The sequence below is a fragment of the Rhopalosiphum padi genome, chromosome 1 (genome assembly GCF_020882245.1).
Source record: "Rhopalosiphum padi isolate XX-2018 chromosome 1, ASM2088224v1, whole genome shotgun sequence".
Lineage (NCBI taxonomy): Eukaryota > Metazoa > Arthropoda > Insecta > Hemiptera > Aphididae > Rhopalosiphum > Rhopalosiphum padi.
The window spans coordinates 38,564,368-38,580,996 of NC_083597.1; the positions used below are offsets into that span (position 1 = coordinate 38,564,368).

Here is a 16,629-nt window from a genome sequence, read left to right on the forward strand (position 1 = left end):
AACTATACATGAACATAATACGTAGATATAATATAACACACGCATACAAATATCGTGGTATTTTGTCAGATAGTCAATAAAGTAACGCGAGCGCACGGATAAAGGTTAACCTATCGTATGGTATAGCAATTAAGAAACGAATATATTTGTATCTTTATGTAATTTTACCTCGATTTCGACCCTACGTGTCGTAACTGAGGGGTGCCTCGGAGTGGTTATCTGACTAATCGTTGTGATTTAATAATATGAAACGAAGACGACTGGACGGTGTCTAGGGTTTGTTAAAATTTCTATCAGAAACATGAAGCGATACGCTTTTGATTGATTAGCTTTTTCATTACGATTTTTATATTAGTTTATGGCTTATGCGTATCGATTTTTTTTTTTTTTTTTTAATTTGTAATATTACTTATAATAAAGCTATTTTTACATGGAAATGATCATTAAATTCGTGGAATTTTCATTAATATCACTAATCTGGGTAATTAATTCCTACAAGTATATATTGTATACATATATATATATATATAATATTTATTTGATGTATTCGTGTTTTAATATTGGGAATTTAAAATTATAATTTATTACATATACAACGAAAAGCCTATAAAATCATAATAATTTACAGTAATTTAGCGTCAATTATTTTGAATAAAAGCTTACCTAAAAATAATTACCTATTTATAATTGATTAACTTACCAATAATAATAGTAATAATAATATTGGTTCGATTATTAATCTTGAGTAATATAATAATATATACTTATGATTTATGACTTATCTGTATTATAGGATGTATTTAATGTCTACCAAAATCCTAACACCTAGTTGGAACAATTCCAACAAAACTGGTTGAAACAAAATCTTAGGATTTTCAATTATTTACCAGGATATGTACGTCGTGTAACTATTTTCACTATTTTATTTAAACGATCCACGCGTGTTCCTGATATAATCACTAAGTTTTTATAGCACAACCTTAGTACAGTACACATTGTAACATTAATATTTAATATAGTACACGGAGATATAGTAACCAATCTTCAATCTCTACCAAATCAACGATTTAATCAAAGTTCGACGCTGTTTGTGAACAAACAAGATTTGCTCAAAAATGCTGGCACTCGACTACATCAACGTACCTACAGATATTATCTATCTATACATTAAAAGGGTACCTGTGCACTATCAGTGAATTATATACATATGCAAACAATAGTCTGACGGCTATTTATTTGTTGGTATTGAAAGATATCAACACCCGTATTATACAGTAGGCTTATGTAATAATGTCATAAGACTGCGGCGTTCTGTGCGTAGGTACAAGAAAAAATAGTTGCTACAAATATTATATGCATGTTTTAAACGCAACAAATATTTTAATTTCTAATATCAAATCAATTAAATGTTGAATTTAAAAAAAAATCAATATTTGATATTTCGAGGGGTTAGTGTTTTATATGAAAAAAAATATGAAAAAATAATAATAACACCCTATAGGTACCCTATACTTGCAAAAAACCAAAAAAAAACAAAATAGCTTTAGGTATTCGCCACACTATTTTTACAACAGCAGCGGTGTCGTTGATAATATGCACTAATCAATGATCTGCAACTGAATCTAAAATTATGTTTTCAGTTTTAGGTACATTATTTCAACATTCATAACTACAAAACTGTATAATACTCATTTAACCTATATGAGGTCTTAACAAACAGGACGATAAAAATATCGTGTGTTATTAAATTTAAAAATGACTGAAAATTATGAAAATTATATTCCAATCGGAGCTAACGCTTGCTCAATATGACACATAATATGCTGAGATTTCCCCATAAATTTTTGAAGATTTTAAAAAGGTTTCTTTACGTATAAAGTAACTTATAAAATAACTACATTTTTAATGTTTATATTACATTAAAATATGTATTATTATTATCGACAACTAAAAAATGCAACTAAATAAGCATAACTTAACGCTGTAGCTGATATAATTTCTTATTGAGGTTAATTAATTCGATTAAAATTAATTTAAAAAGCCACTAGAAAGCCACTTAGAAGTTTCAAATATTCCTTTCTTAACCAAACACGGTAAAATTACTTATAACTGCGTTAAGCAAGCTATGATGACACGTAATATAATGAATTGAATGTATTCAATTTGTAAGTAACAAATTACTGATATTCTATTACCTCCGTGTTAAAGATAGGGACACCCAGTCTTACGCTTGCTGCAGTTCTAAACTCGACCTTGGTGGTACCTGAACCCAAAAAGTTCATTATTGTTGATCAGTGGTATAATATTTGTAATATATATATATATATATATGTATTACTTCTGCAGGAAAATGTGCGTGCGTCATTGCATTAAGTAGACGCGGCCACCGTTGGTTTGGAGATGGCCGATATAGTTTTCCTAGATTATTCCGGTATGAGTGCTAGTCGAGTATACAGAAAAAGACTCGAAAAGTGATTTGTTGAAAGCCAGTAGCCGACGAGCCTATACAGCCGCGCCGCTCCCGCGTTTCCTCGGATACAATTAGACCATAGTGCGAAGGAACTCGAAATCTCCATACGTATAATATAGGACAGCCAACCTTGAGCGCGCATTAATTCCAGGCGGAAAACTTCACCCTTGATAATAAATAACGATAAAATGCATCGTAAATTGGACTTGCAAAAAGTTTAGCGCCATCAACATTTTGGTCCGACGAACGGTGGATATAATTTATGGACGGATTTGAACCGCGTTCTCACCCCTCTAATAAATCACTTGTCGGTGTGTGTATGTGTGTGTGTGTGTGTGTGTGTGTGTGTGTGTGTGTGTGTGTGTGTGTGTGTGTGTGTGTGGTGAAGAGCAAAAGTATTGATTTTTGATTACCCGTAACGTTAGTTATATTGACGAATTACCGTAGGCGATTAAGTCTGTGGTCTGCACGATGTAACAGTGTGTTTACCAATGTGTTTACATCGGAAGCCAGTGCGTATGTGTATACGCACACAGAAACACATGTACACGTAAATACATTTATAGATACGTGTTATATATTGTACACCGTACACGTGTCCATGTGTGTGTGTCCGTGTGTGTGTGTGTCCGTGTGTGTGTGTGTGCGAGCGTGTACGAGGACTGGATGTTATAAATTAACAATAATTAATTCGTTGGATTATTATATGGAAAGAGTAAACACGCGCATCTATATCGTTATTTTTCAAACCACGTCGACTCTATTGTAATCGACAAAAGATATTTGTATCGCAATTCATTCCACATAAGCTTCCATCATCAGTAGTCGCGTTTCTTAGGTGGAATGGGATTATTCTGCAGGGAAAGTGGTTAAGGTTAGCTTTACTGTTGCAGGCATAATGTGAACGAGAGAATTTATTACGTCGGGAGAAATGATGTCGTGGCAGAATCAGAAATGTAATAAAATGATTCGGGAGAAGGATGACTAACAGTTATAAATAGTAAATGCCTAAATACAAAAAAAAAAAATTATTGTTTCGTTCCGAAAATATTGGTATGGATTCATAACAGATAAAATTGAAACATATTAACGGTTCTGTATAGTACAAACCTATATAATCGATTGGCAATCTATTGCTGTGATTTTCCTAACGGCAGTAATTGATTCTGATTTAAGCAAAGAATTTATAAGTTTTAAAATAACAATGTGTGTGTGATTTTTTAATATCTGTCACCGCGTTTAAACCAGAGGACTTGCTCCAATCATCATCAACGAAGGCGGTTTTTGGTAGTATTATGAATCCAGTTTGCACTTAGACGTTCAGATTATCGTGAAATTTCCATTACTTTCCTTAATATTGAAAAATATTAACGAGAAACGGCGAAAAGTTTTTAATAGATTGCTTTTTTGTTGCAATTTTCAGAATGGTGTAATCGTTTAAACTAAATTTCCTGGTTTTATAATTAATTTTTAAAAAAATATATCGAATAGTTAACCATTTACCTACGTAGTTCATCTAAAAAAATAAAAAAAATATTTTGTTTCTTTCCACCGAAATATTTAATACTCTAAGAAAATTTGTTTATTTATAGTACTTTTCTATTCTAATTTTGGATAGTATTCATACTAAAAAATATTACAATTATTTTTCACTAATATTTAGTGGGACTATAGACCTAAGCCGCTCAATTTTTGTTATTAAACTGATTGCACAACGATTTAATATTTACCAAAAGTATACATTTATTTGAAATACCTATGAAGTATTTGTGTATATGTATTATGTCTAATAATATTCCTAACTTCATAAGACATCTACAATAATTATTATAAAGTACATATTAAACAGTTAGAATGTACTCAAATTTCAAATGTCGTGGATTAGCTTTTTTTAAAGACATTTTTAGTAAATATTAATATAACATTTAACATATTCTTTTCATCGGTGTTAAAGTAACATTTTGAAATGGTAATAATGTCGTTATTCGTACGAATGTGCGTTTGAAGTAAGTTGTTAATTAGTTCTTTGAGACTACAGCCCAAAAAGAGTAAATTGTAAAATAATTTATTTTCAGTAAAAAAAAAAAATATTTACAGAATATTTAAATAATAATTTATCGATTTGACAGATGTCTTACACTGATGACAAAAAAAAATCTTTTATGGAAATATTATTTGTGTCACTAAGGTATTATTTCTGCTGATATTGCATAATTTATTTTTCTCCGTTTAGATATTCCGACTACTCTAATTGAAATGTATATTTTAAAAACATACCTGTAATAAGAAATGTTATGTTTTTAAGTAGTTTATACCCATATTGTAATATTATGACATCTTAGAATAAGCATACATTAGAAAAACTTTATAAGCTTATATATCTAAATAAATTCAAAACTTTGAAATGATAAAGGTTATGACGCTTATAATAATATCACATTTCATGCGCTCACATCACACGGACTATTACTTTTTATTTTACACAGTAAAAGAAATTTAAAACACACCGTATACTGTCTCGTAATAAAATACAACGTAAATAATAATGCTATCTGACACATCTGTTTCGAATTACAATAAATCCGAAAAAAATAACAAAAATCACTTTAAGAATACAGTGACTTCTTGATGAATTGGGTTGAATCAGTAATTAACATAACATTTCATAATAATATAAAACTCAAAACAAAATACACTCAAATTTTCAAATTGCAATTCGAGCATGTTTTGGAAACTTAACTATAATATCACTTGATAATATTAAATGATAATATGTTTTACTGCATCAGCATTCGAAGCAACAAATATATGATGTGAAAAGTATTTCCAATTGCAATAGAAGATTTTTCTTCGTAAAAAAATTAAATTGTTCATTGTTTTGAAAAAATATAAATAAACATATTAAAAAAAAAAAACAAATACAAGTAGGTACTATAATATTTGTGCTGTAATTTTGTTTTTGGACATTATCATTTATCGTCAATATATAGACCTAATATGTTGTTTACCATATTTTATTCAACTCTATCGTAAAAAGTTAATATATGGATTCTGTAAAAATAGATTTAATTTTTATATTTTTTTTAAATTACTGCGAAAAGTTATTTTACTTTATATTTTGTTTTTGATTAGTATAAAATAGTGTATTAATTGATTCATTACGTTATTGCGCTTTCGATATTACTACTGATTTAAAAAAAAAGAATCGTATTCCCTTTTATGCAATAATTAATGTTCAATATAATATTATTATATCTTCTAAACAATTATTTCATATTGCTTTACCCGTTCATTTTAATTACATAAAAAAAAAATATAAAAATTGTTATCGTCGTATGATTGTAATTGTAAAGATCAAGTTGTATAAAACATAATATTTTATAGCATAAAATGATATTTAAAATATTCTTACAGAATATACAAAACTAGTTAATTTATTTATTCAACGACGTCCTGCGCAATACATATTATAATCAGTAGGTAAATTATTATTACATAATTTGTATACTTCGTATTATATTATTGTACAGAATGAACCAAAAACTAAACAAATACTGATGTATGCTAGAACTACAATCGTTTTTGAAAAGCGATTTTAAAAACAGTTGCGTTGCAATAATTTTCTAACTTCATTAGTTGTATTATTTAACACGGTTAACTGCGGTTTGGAAACTGAACATTATAGGGGTAAAGTAATCGTTCAACTCATTCATCATCGTTATACTGATAGATGAACGTACAGCTACACCAACTTTAGGATTATTTCGGAATAACGATCATACACACGTAGGTTTAACGTAATTACCTATTTGAAATGTTCGTGTATTTTTTTTTTTTTTTTATTAAATATAAATTATATCATAGAAATTTAAATATTATTTTGGCGACTGTAGTTTATTAAAATTTTAAATTTTTAAAGTAAATAACAAAATAAAATAAACTATTTATTTAATTTTTACCGAAATACACTATTTTTTAATTGATGTTCACGGTAAACCTAAATAGTCCAAAATAAGTGTGTACACTGTGTACATATTATATACGTTTGTATTTAATCAAAATTGTAGGAAAAAATATATGTATAATAATTTTAAATAAATCACTTTCGCTTTTATATTATTTCTTACACACTTTACGTAAAATGGATTGTGAATGACAATTTTTATTAATATATAAGATATCGTATTAATATTAAAACAATTAAATTGTATACGTTACAAAAAAATAAAATATTCAATTTAGTTATTTTATAAGAATAATTATTGTTTAACTATGTATGATTACCTCTCAAAATTACATTAGTTAGGTATAGTAGGTACCTATTTACAAAATCACAATGGAAAACGAACGATTTCCTCTGATTATGTCAAATAAAAATAAATGAAACTGGTAATTGTATGAACAAACATTATTATTATTTGAATTTCCACTTATTTGGATTAGCAACACGCTAGTGCTATAACCAAAACTGTAGTAAACTATACAAATCAAAAATAAACAACAGGTATTATATTATTACTTGTTGTGCATTGTTCAAAAATATTTTATTTTATTCATTCTATTATGACTTAATTAAAATTTCAAATTAATAACCATTGTATTAAAAAGATGGACAACTTAAATAGTGACATAATAGTAAGTGTTGTTTCCTAGCAATAAGTCACGACCAAATTAATAGTATATTATTTTTTAATTTTTCTCTAAATCGAAACATTGTATTTTTTTTTCTTAAAATGTATAAAAATAAAACTAGCACGTAGTTTAAGACTATGTTTTTTTATTGACATAATACATTGATTTATTAAATTAACACGAAAAGATTATTTTAATTGAATTTATATAATAACTATATTATGTAATATTATAGTAATAAAATAGTTTTTTGATTGTTAATTGTTGGTATTATAATTTAATATATTATACTAAAATGTTTAAACAGTTCAAAGAGTTCAATTTAAATTAAATATTAATAAACAATTTTTCCAAAAATAATTTGAATTAAATTGTTCATATAAATTTTAAATTTAAATGTGAATATCTGCAGAAGTAGTAGCTTTGTATGATATTTAATTTAAACTAGTGCATTGACAAGTTGAACTTGGAAATATTACCTATCTTGACAACCACAGTTTACCGAAAAAAAAATACATATTTATTTTTACTTTTATTAATTACATTTTTTTTTAAAAATACAAAAAAATGTTATGTATATATTTATTATTTATATTGCACAGGGAATTATACTACACCAATGAATAAATATTTGTATTATTACGCAATTATTTTAATTTATTTGTGTATATAACTTTATTTACTTAACATTTCATTAGGTACACATTCGCGTTCTTTAACGCAGGTAGTGTTTACAGTATATTTTAACGTATGTTTTGATACACCTAGAAATTTATAATACATTTTAAATACAAATATTTGGTACAGGTAAATACGTAAAATAATAATACATTATGTGCGTTACATAATCCAAATTCGTAATATTTGAAACAATCAAAAATAAAATATTTAGTGTACGAATTACAGTTTAATTTAATTGCAACATATTAGAAAGTTCTATCTTAAAAATATGTCCTTTGGATTGAAATTTAAAAAAAAGCTGTATGTGTGTTTTTTTTTTTTGCATAGTCTAACTTGATTAAATTCTTAAGATAGCGATTACATTCAAAATGAATCTCGAATGCTTTTAAACAACAACTATTATAATTAAACACATCAAAAATCGTTTTTAATAATAAAAACTTGAATAACAGATATTCATTAATAATCACTTATAGAATATAATAATATATTATTATTATTTTTTTTTTTTACTGTCCTTTATTTGAAACATCATCTGCAATTATACTTTTGCTCTCTACGATTCATCATATACAATATAAAATATAAGAAGTTAACAATAGAATATATATTTTTTAGGCGTACTCACATTTAGTAGATTCGTGTTAAATTTCAAGTGCGATCATATACCACTATTGATTAAAAACTTTTTTTGAATAAAAACAGTTGAAAAATAATTATAATAATAATTATTATTATTACGTTAATAATGAGTAAATCATCTACATTTTTAAAATCTTTATTTCCTAATTTCTATATAATATTATATAGCACAAAAAAACGTAATCACAAAAAATAAGTAAATGAAACCACAAACAAAAAAAACTGAAAAAAAAAACCAAAACGAACCGAAAAACTAACGAATTTTGTCAAATGCGAATTGTAGTCGTCGACCGGTACTGTCGCGAGCGCGCTACACTACACACTGACTGCTCCTCTCGAGTACGACGTGACGCCGCCGGACAAGCTAGTAGATGCACGACGACGCTCTCCGGGCTCCAGACCTTACCCCCCCAAAAAAAAAATAATAATAATAATAATAATTGCCAGCCTCCACATCACCACCACTACACTTTGATTCACCCCGTTACCATAACCCTCACACTGTATAACTATCTCTCAAATTCTGTCTCGCCCACACACACACACACACACACATACACAGATTCTCCCGCTCACTCTCTCTCTCTCTCTCTTCTCAAACTCACTCGCTCTCTCTCTCCGTCTCTCGCGTATTAACCTTTTTTTTTTTTTTTAGAGGGAGAGGCGTTATAGGTTAGGCCGTTTAAAAGTTTTGAAAACTACGATTAATCCCCATTGTTGTGTACGTACGGCCTTCCAAAACGCGAGAGATAAAACCACAATACGATTATATATTAAGCTCGGTAGATATTTCAACTTGATCGCCATCAAATCAGAATGTGTAGGTATAATATGTATAATATACTTAAGTCGTATGTATATATTGTATATAATATATATATATATATGTACATATATAAACGCGCTTTTCGGCAACCATGCCGACATATCGTTATTATTATTATTATTATTATCATCATCATATTATTATTATGCGTGCGAAGTTATAGTCATAATAATTATTATTATGATAATAATGATAACATATATAGCAATACATAATATTATATTATTATAAATTATAATACAGATTACTTTGGACGCGTTTGCGGTTGTGCTGTACACATTGCTATTAACTTAACATTATCGGAATACTGACGCGGAAGGCCGCCGTGCTTATTATCGAAGCAATAACACTTGAATTTGATCCGACCTTAAATTCGATCGAGGAGATTGCTGCTGAAGAGCTTTCAATTTGAACGGGTCGTGAAAAACGTCGTCACATCAATCTTTTTAAAAAAGTATTTTTTTAAATTTTTTTATTTTTTACGTTGCTACCGTGTATTGTTTCTAATTTAACAGCCCATGCGTTTAGTATACGAGGAAGGATAGTATTTAAAATGTTTTTTGTGATAGCTTATATAATATAATAATTAAATATACGCAAGTATAATAAGTATTATTCGTATTTTTTTAAGCATAAAGGGAAGGCACATTTTTATTAAACTATTCTAATTTACTTGAAATTTTTTAAATAGGTAATATTAAAATTAAATTAAATTACTTTATACAATTTAGGTATAAATATCAAAATATGTAATTTATAACAGGTGAATATAGTTTGAGATTTTGATTGACGATATCAATGTAAAGATTGAAAATCATAAAGTATGCTTAAAATTTATTATTTTCAAAATTACCATTTTTGATAGCTGCCTATACTTACTAAAAAAAGTCACAAAGTTTGTCACACGCATAAATCACTTCTGTGGATTTAAAATTAAGAACAAACCAAACGAAAATGTAAGTCAACACGTGATTTTTCACTTTAATATAATTATATGACAATATATTACAAATTACTTATGAAATTCAAGTACTAACTTTAAAAATACTTATTTAGTTTGTAGTAACATCAACAAAAACAAATATATAAACGAATATAACAGTAATATAATTTAACTTTATAAATTGTTTTTGAATATAGCTCAGTATATTAGTATGATTATATATTGATAATGATAAATAAAAAATGCATATTTTCAATTTGTTGAGCAACAGTTTTTTCCATTAGTGTAATCCTTTTTTTTTTTTATTCGATTTTTGTTTTTTTTTTTTTGTATTTATTTGATAGTAAATTAATCGAAATTGTTTTAATATTGCACATTTGAAAATCGAAATAATTTATTTTTCTATTTCATATTTCAAAATTTTTTATTGAGGATATCATAATTTTCCAATAAAAACGACTATTTTAGATTGTACGTAAAATGATAAACGCAAGTACACAATACATTAATAATTATACAATATGAAGAAGAATGTTTTTTTTTATTGTAATTATTATTTAAATTAAAATAATTTGATTTTTATATATGTAAGGAAAAATACCTTAAAACATGTCGTGAATGATTAATTATAGATGTATTAAGTATTAACTATTACAATATATTAATGTTTTCTTGCGGTTCAAATTTTAAAATTATTTAAATAAAAATATCACTTTTTCATTAATAAGACATTTAAATACTATTTTGATTTACATCTCAATTCATATTATGTAAAATTAGTAATAATATAAATTATATATCTGTCAAAAATATTATTTATATAATACATAGTCACATAGTTATAGCTAGCATAAGGGGAGTATTTCCTAATGCTGTTAAAAAAAAAAAAAATATTTTTAAAGAATTAAGCCAAATATTTAATACATGAAATAACTTTTTTCATTATTTTTACACTCGATTCGCATTTGCATTACAATGATCTCTGATTAATAGCAAATAATTATAAAATGATATAGTTATTTTAATGCTTAAGTTTGGAAAAAAATACTAATTTAAAGTTGTACTGTTGGAAGTTGGAATATAGTTGGCAGCACTAAAAATATATATAAAAAAAAACTGTACCGGAAAAAATAAAATCTAACAACTCGTAGTAATAATCTAAAAATGTCCCGCAACAATTACCAACAAATTAGTTCAATATTATTTATATTATGTACATTTTTGGTTATTTTGCAAACTTAATTATGGTTATTATTTACCATGTTTTAAAAAAAAATTACAATTTGAATATAATATTATAGTAGTAAATATAATACTTAATAATTAGAAATTACTTAAAATAATGTGTTTGAAACTCTGTCATTGATTATTAGTTTCAACTTCCGTTAATAATATATAAATCAAGAAAGTTTTAAAAAGACTTCTGAACACGAAGTTAAAGAGATAAAACGATTCGATAAAATAAATATAGAAAAATTATTTTAGTTTTTCTTTGAGAAACCGAATTTTAAAAAGCTAAACAATAACATAAAATTATATAAAAATAAAACTAAAATAGTATTGTATAAACAATAGACAAGCGCAGAACAAAAACAAAGTGCAAGTACAATGAATGGATTTATTTTTTAATAATACCTATACAATAAAAATTACATAACCATGTTCCTACTAAACGTAAGTAATTTTAATATGAAATAAAGACAAGCATAAACATTTTTTGTCAAACTAAAATTTGCGAATATAGTTTATTAGATTATAATGTATGTATAAATAACAGGCCATTGCAGAAAATGTTTATATCATATAATGTGGACATGTGGTATATTACCCATACTAAATTGTAGTAATTAATGTAATTTAATGTTAAAATATCGATTGGCTGAAAGCTATTTTCACTGTTTTTATTAATTAAGCAAACATAACAACGATGTATAATACCATTTTCTTTCACGTAAATAATTAACAATCAATAATTGATAATATTATTATAACATATTTTTTTATAATTAAATTAAAATTTTAAATGAGTAATAATAAAATTATATTGAAATAAATGTATATAATACAAGAGATTCAATAAAAAACAATAACATTTCAAAGATAATAGATACATTTAAGTCTAATCTAAATCAAATGGTCAATACAACAATATTTATTTAGAATTTTAAAAGAATTGTGTTTATTTTTAAATGTCTATAAAAATTCTTACTACATTTTTTATTATCTTTTTTTTACACAATACTTTTTATTTTCTTGAATACAAAAAAATTATTTCCCCATGTTTGATTTATTTAAACATTCAATCGGTTAATAAAAACTATTTAAACAAAAAAATTGAAAAACCAGAAAATATGTTTCGAAAAAAAAACCACGCACCATTTTTAACACCAATATCTTCAAGGGCATATTGTCTAATATTCGTTATAACATTTCGCTGAAAAAGAGTATCGATGAAAAAAAATAACATGAAAATTGCGTTTTTAATAATAATAAATTTCACAATTTACAATCTTTTAAATTCATAATAATAATACAAATAAAAAATTAGTTTTATGCGGCTTTAAATATAAACATAATATTATACTAGGTTGTTATTTAATCAAAAAAAATAAATAAACGCATTTATTTAGACTTCATGACAGTTAATTAATGCTTCTTTTATAACATCTTACGCATATTGATAATAATATGTAAATGTAATTAAAATTATGATTTATAATTATTAAACGATTTCTTATAATATTTGAGAAAAATTAATGAGCAATTAATAAATACTTAAAAGAATTATAATTAATATGATTTGATTTTGTACGTTTTTAGGTTCGTTAGTAAATAGGTTTTTATTTATTTTATTAGTTTATAAAAAGCTATTTATATATATGTTTATCATAAACTATCAAACTTATAATAGATAGGTACATCGTAATTGACGTAATTATAAAAATTGTGAGTTAAATAGAACAAAACACAGCCTAAACGTTGTAGAGTAAATCACATTATTTGAAATAAATTTTTAGTACAAAAACAATTTGTACATGACGTCACATTACTTCCGTTAAAAACTATGAACATAATTTATGAAATTACGTTTGCTATATAATTTTTATGTATTGCTATAATAAAAAAAATTTAACAGTAGGCACTAATGTTTCGTCGTTAACGGTTTTTAGAATTTAGTTCCTCAAACTAAAAGTCATATGCCTACGGTATAACATAATGCAGTATTGATCGTATTTATGATTTGTATTTAGGGGAGCGTTAAGCCTTATACTAATATAATATGTGCAATGTACAATGTACATGTAAGTTTTCAAGCCTTAATTAGTGAAATGTATTATTACAAAAATCTTACGTTCTGCGGGATGCAAGCCTCTTGCTGGCTCTTATACCAACTAATCCCATCCCCACCATAATAATATATCTGTGCCACCGGTATTAAATGATCCGCATATCATCGAGACACTCAAAATTCAAAAGTACAATAATTGTCAATATTGTTACAACAACAGCAACGTTTGTATAATTATTTGTAAAAGACAATATACTGACAAAATAGTATGTTTCGTAATACTGTTTCGTCGTCGTCGTCGTCAACTTCTTAGGTACTGCTGTATAATATTATATAGTTAAAACTATTAAGTAAAAAAATCATAAGACTTGTATTTGTTTATATTTTGTTTCAGTCGTCACATCAAACGGCGTGCATCCGGTGCAGACGATGGTAAATATCTTACTACAATCGTGCCATATTATACTACCATAACGGTTTATTAATGGAAATTCCAATCAATATATAGTAAAATAATATTCGATTATATTTATATTACAATAATTATTTAGCTATTAATTATTACATTATTGATATTACATGATATTATATTACTATATATACATGCGAGCTCCTCAAACACCTATACCATAAAGTTTTGGGAACGCGGATAATAATGCTCCACAGTATAACATTTACAACTCATTCGGTCGATCTGCAATTAAACGATTAGTCACAGTGAATAATCAATTTAATATATTATATAGAGTTCAGAGGAATTAGAGCTTCTATTCGGCAATCGGTGTACGGAATTAGGTCGGAGACCTAATTATTGGTAAATAGTTTCGTAACATTTTGGCTATAAGTTACGTACATAATTATTATTTTTAAATGCATTACATCGGTATTGCTTGGCATGATAAAATTAGGTAGTTCAATTTTCTAAGGAAACCAACTAATAAAAAAATAAAAAAAATTTATAAATTATATATCATAATATTTGGCATATTAAAAAAAAAAAACAGATTAACTTTATTAAAACGAGGTAATCTCTGTGTTGTGGACGATATTTAAATATATATATATGTTATTTTATATACAAAAAAAGTATATTTATTCATATTTTAATATTTTAATTACGTAATTGGATTCTATTTTTTTTTTTTATCAATAATGATACACAAATACGATTTAACAATACGTGGCATGTGAAAAAACTGTAACTAAAAACATTAAAAACTTTTCGATTTTATTGAATTTATACCAGAAGCTCGTCCTGAAAAAAAAAATTACCAATTACCAATTTATAGATAACTTTTTTTCACAAAAGCACAGGGGACCTTTGTAATTAAAATATTATTTTTATTGTTAACCTCAATAATTGACAAAACAATCGTCTTTTTTTTTATTTTATAACTATAAAAAATGTAAAATATTTTACAGGTTTAAAGATGACTATAAAAGTTCTATAAAATTACATAGGTAATACTTTTCTAGATTGAAAAATAATATACACTGCGAGTGTTTTATTTTCAAAAAATGCTCAATAGTTTTTAAATAGTTTTAAACTGCCAAAATATGAAATTCGTAGCAACTTATAACGTGTATATATTATTTTTTAAATGATAGTAACATTTTCGCACTATTTTATGACATTTCAATATAGTCCTATCGCGACTCGAAGTATACACCTTTTGTATTGTATAATTAAATTATCGTTAACATATAAATTGTTTAACATAATAGACTCAGACATTTCTGTACAATGGAAATTTCACAGTTTCGAATACTTTATGAGATTTCAGTTTCATTTTTTGTGTTCTAAAGTTATTATAAGCTTTAATTCATAATCAATAGTATATAATATATTAACCAACCACTTTTATCAAATTAAAAAAATTACTTTATTTTTATTTTTATAGAGGTTTAAAGTATTTTCAAGAACCCCAGCGAACACAAACATTAACATTATAAGAAAACGGCTTCGCTCAGTGACCTTTATCGAATGTGACTATAATGTATCATCCATCACGATGTCGTTCAATTGTGTACCTACACAATTCACACTGTAGCGAGACTGTCAGCTGTATCCGCCAATGCGTATCACCTCCGAGGAATATATAAAAATACCGATTCCAATGCCACACGATCCCTACTCGAGCTACGAAACCAGCAGACGACGACTTGCACGTCTAGTGGTTTTCGACAAATTTCGTTTCCGCCGTCTTCCCGAGTCACCGACGGATTCGTTCGGCGGTGCTGTCGACTGGTCGTTTTTCGCAGGTTCCGTCTGCGCGTGTTTTCACGATAAACTTCTTCGATCTAACCTACGGTAGCTGTATGTCTGTCGGGGTTGATTAAATCGATACTGAATACCGACGTGACGACGTGATAGATCGAACAGAATTCCCGCCAGTGTCCTCCGCGACCACTTTCGTCGCGCATTCGAATCGAATTTGTTTATTCGTTATAATATTATTATCGATGTACACGTCACAAGCAAACGTGAACTTGTCACGGATTAATGAAATAAGATTATATAACATTGATATCGGATATGATAATATTATATAATGTACGGCGTTATATATTATGCAGGTATAACAACCGTATTAGAAAACGATTTACGCTGATTATACGACTATAGACAACCGTGAAAAACCCCGATATTGAAGTTGTACTTGCAATGATATTGTGTTTTAACGCCAAACATTTCCCATGCGAAAAAGTTTGCTTAAAAAAAAGTTTTAATCATAAGTTCAGATAAGTGAAATTTGTTTTTCTGTCGAATACATATAGTTCTGAACGTATAGCCTGTTATAAATATTACAATATACAACCAGCTTTTGTCAAAGCTACTTTTTCATTTTCACACGTTGAATTTTCTCACATCGATGTTGTAAAGTTGCGTATAATATATTAAACTTATGCAATACGAATATATTATTTTTTTTTATTTAAATAAAAATACGTCACATACGTATAATATACTTATTGACTATAAAAATCTAAATATAAGTATTTACGTCGAACTTAACAAATAGCAAAGAAAAAAAGCCGATGATAAAATTATAAACAACCGTTTACGGATATGGTCACTTTTGTCAAAAGTACAAAAATATCATACTTTAACGGTCTAACAAAGTGAGCACTAAAATAGAACATGT

The 16,629-nt window shown here is 26.5% G+C and overlaps 1 protein-coding gene across 2 annotated transcripts in view; it reads right to left on the reverse strand.

Moving 5' to 3' along the window:
- LOC132931672 (cyclic nucleotide-gated cation channel subunit A) overlaps positions 1–8,754 on the reverse strand; it is a 180,884-nt gene extending 172,130 nt beyond the window's left edge. For both annotated transcript variants that reach the window (XM_060997582.1, XM_060997581.1), the window contains exon 1: positions 8,412–8,754. The gene's annotated coding sequence lies outside the window, so the exon portion shown is untranslated. The remainder of the gene's footprint in view (positions 1–8,411) is intronic.
- Between the last annotated feature and the right edge of the window lie 7,875 nt (positions 8,755–16,629).